Below are 3,472 nucleotides of genomic sequence, written 5' to 3'. Positions count from 1 at the left end.
CGAGATGGCGCGGAGTACTGGCGCAGCACGGCTCGGGCACAGCGGAGCGGCACACAGCCCCACCCCACCCCGCCGCGCCGCGCCGCGCCTCGCAACGCCCCGCGCTACGCCCCCCGCCAGCCGCGCCGCGCCGCGCCAGCCGAACCGTGCGCCTCGTCGCGTCGCGGAGTAGCGCGAAGCAGCGAGTCCAGCCGAGCCGAGCCGAGCGAGCCGAGCCGAGCCGAGCCGATCAGTCGTCGGGAAAGTGCGCTAAGACAGGCCATGCCTGGCCAGCCAGAGGCCACGGCGCGGCGCGGTGGGGCGGAGCGGGCACCATGTCGCGGGTCGAGGAGTCGCACCGCCCGTCTTCTCGTCTCGGGCCTCTCCTCTCCTCCGGCACCGCGGCTGCTCAGAGCAGCTCGAGGGGCTAGCGTTTACCGAGCTCCAGACTCAGCATCCCAAGCTTGAAACGAAATGCACGCCGTTTCCCGCCCAGCTCGCCCAGCTTTACTCTCAGCGACTGCCTGGCTGCCCGGCTGGGCCGACGCCCGTCCAGCCGGCCGGCCGGCCGACGAACGTGCTACGCTGCTGCATGCTCTGGGAGCGGTGACGCGGCCACGGCGGCCACGGCGGCCACGGCCTGGCCCAGCCGGACGGACGGGCGGGCAGACTTGCAGGCCAATGGAAAGGGGTGGGGGCTTCGGAGGGACAGTGGACACGAAGAGAGAGTGTCATAACTTCCACTTGAGCCCTACGGCCTACGGCAAGGCCTACGGCCTACGGGGGCTGGGCTTGGCCAGCGTGCCCCGCTTGAGCGGGTCAGTCACGAGTGACCCGCCAAGAAAGGCCGCTTGCGCGGCTTGCGCCCTGCGGAATGACCGAAAAGACCCGTCTTGTCGCACTGTCTCTCTTGCACCCGCACCCCCGTGAGTGCGACAGAGAAAGGGCGACGACGCGACTCCACGGAGTGCTGCCGGCCCAAAGCGCCAAGTGCCAGGCCCGAGTGGCGGCACCAAGGCCCTCGTCGCTCGATCCGCTCGATCGCACGGCCCAAGACGGATCGCAGCTTGGCCAAACACATTGTCACCGGACCCACCGCACTCAAGCTTGAAGCAGCTTGAAACAAGATGAAGCCCGACGACGACGGCAGGTGGCTTTCCACCGCAAGCAGTGTTGATCTCGCTGCTGAGTCAGCAAGGCAGCAATTGCAGCACTCACCGAGGAGGACCGGCAGGACCACGTGCCTGTGACAGTACCTACTGGGCCTGGCCAGCGCCTCGGGCGGAGCTTCGGGCGCCGCTCTCCTAACGGCACGGCCCCATACGGCGTGGTGCCAGGAGGAAAGGGGGGGGGGCTAACTTGCGTGTTTCTACCATGAAAAAGAGCAACATTGCATTTGTTGTGCATCTACCGAAAGGGAACCGTTTGGGGTTCCATTACCGTCCCCGACCGTCCCTCGTGTATGCTGTTTGAGCTTACCCCGACGTCACATCGCTGCCAGCGGCGCCACCGGCGTCGCCGTCCGCCAGGCCTGCGGAAAGGGCACAACAACAATCAATGCGGCTGTTAGGGCGCGGTGCCTTTGAAGTTTGGACGTGCAGGGAAGATTGGCGTGGGTTGCACGCCATGCCGCGGCACGCACGGGCCGCACGGCTGTCGGCACCGGACAAAGGGTGGCCCGTGAGGACCGCCACACATGGCTGCACGGAAAAAGAAGTCCGGGCGATGGGGTGGGTCTTTCGTATGACTCAACTTTGTGTCCACGACGAAATGTAGGTTGTCACAATCGACCCTCGATCACCACCACCGATGCAATCACCAAGATTGGAATGGTTGGTTACCACCACGATCAGGATTTCATCGACAGGCCCATTCCGATAGCTGTGATCAACTTTTCTTTTCTTGTAGGGCTGCCTCAGGGGAATGCTGCTCGGGTTGCCTGGAGTCGCGGACGCAGCGCTGTCGCTGGGTCAGGCTTCACATCGCGAACGTCGCGAACCCGCCCAGGGCTCCAGCCACTGCCAGCACCAGCTTGGGGAGGTGAGGCGCACAAAAGAGCCGCGACTCGAATCACCTCAACTGCCCCAAGGACGAGGTGACACAAATCAGCGAAACGAATAACCATGACCATGAATGTGGATGGTGTAGGACTCGAAGGATGCCTCCGCATATTCCCCGTAAACGGCTAGTCAGGAGGCGTTCTCTTCAGGGAGAATTCACAGGTGTAAATCGTTAGGGCAGAGCGGGAAGCCCACAAAATGGTGCCGCCCTGCCCCACATCGTTCATGCTCGACACCGTTCCCGCTGTCGCACCCCGTCTCAGCCTCTCTACAAAAGCCCTGATACCTCCGAGTGACAATGAGGCCCCGCCGCGGAGTTGAATTACGCTGATTTGGCGGAGTGGAAAGATGCAAGATAAACACGGAGTTTGCGGGAAATCTGGGGGAGGCGGGTGCAGTCGGAAAGCCTTGATTCGGTTTCGGGAGAGGGGTGGGATGGGAGCTGCGGAGCTGCTGGTGGTGGTGTCGCGGTTACCCAGGCAACGCCAAGTAAACAAATGAGAAGGCGGGGCGCGGGACCGCGCGGGACCGCGCGGGACGGGACAGGGCTGCCGTCGGTGCGAACCGGAAAGTCTCCAGGGAAATCCGGTTGGCGCGTCGCGTCGCGCGTCCCGCGTCCGATATGCAAGCTGCAGTCGCATGCAGGAGTGGGAGAGTGGCGGGGAAAGGCCGTGTGCGCCTGGCCGTCATGGCCGTCATGGCCGAGGCCGCGAGGAGGGCGTCGGGAGGGCGCACAGGGGCCGCGGCCTCGGTGCTCGGCCCTCGCCCGGAGACATTATCGGTCGCGATCACGGGTCTTCGACTTGTTGCGTCATGACTGGTCATGGCACGCACAAGACCGTGGACATCGTCGTCGGCAGCGTGCCGTCGGTGAGTCCCACCGGGCGCAGCGCCCAGCGCGCAGCGGACCGAAGGTGGTGCGAACGACATTAGTGGCTCGGATTGGCGCAGCTACGCCACTCACACTGCACCAGGCCTTTCCCGACGGCACCAGGAGCGCTGGCCAGCGGCCGCCACGGGGACCACGCGGACCACGGGGACGATTCTACGAGAGGCCGACAACGCGGACAAGGTGATGGTACCTACCCTCCATGTGGATGGCGGCGCTGCTGGCGCTGCCCGGGAAGGACTGCAGGGCTGCCACCACGACGGGGTGGTCATCAGCTGGCTGAGCGGGCGTAGCGGGTGTAGCGGGCGTAGCTGTGGCGGTGGCGGGTGACCGGAGGAAGTCCCTGCTCCAAGGACGCCCTAACCTCGCCGCGGACGTGCAGCGGCGTGGGTGTCAGGGTGGGCGCCTGGCAGAGCGACCAAAGCGAGCAGAGCCTGGCCTGGCAGCCACTGGCAGCAACACCCCCAGGCCTGCTGCCTGCTGCCTTGCTTGCTGACGGCGAGGTGGCGTCCTGACCACGTAGGGCACTACCGTCTCCCGCCCC

The sequence above is a fragment of the Thrips palmi genome, unplaced genomic scaffold (assembly GCF_012932325.1).
Source record: "Thrips palmi isolate BJ-2018 unplaced genomic scaffold, TpBJ-2018v1 HiC_scaffold_5, whole genome shotgun sequence".
Taxonomy (NCBI): domain Eukaryota; kingdom Metazoa; phylum Arthropoda; class Insecta; order Thysanoptera; family Thripidae; genus Thrips; species Thrips palmi.
The sequence above is the reverse complement of the archived record's forward strand: the minus strand, read 5'-3'. Positions refer to the sequence as shown.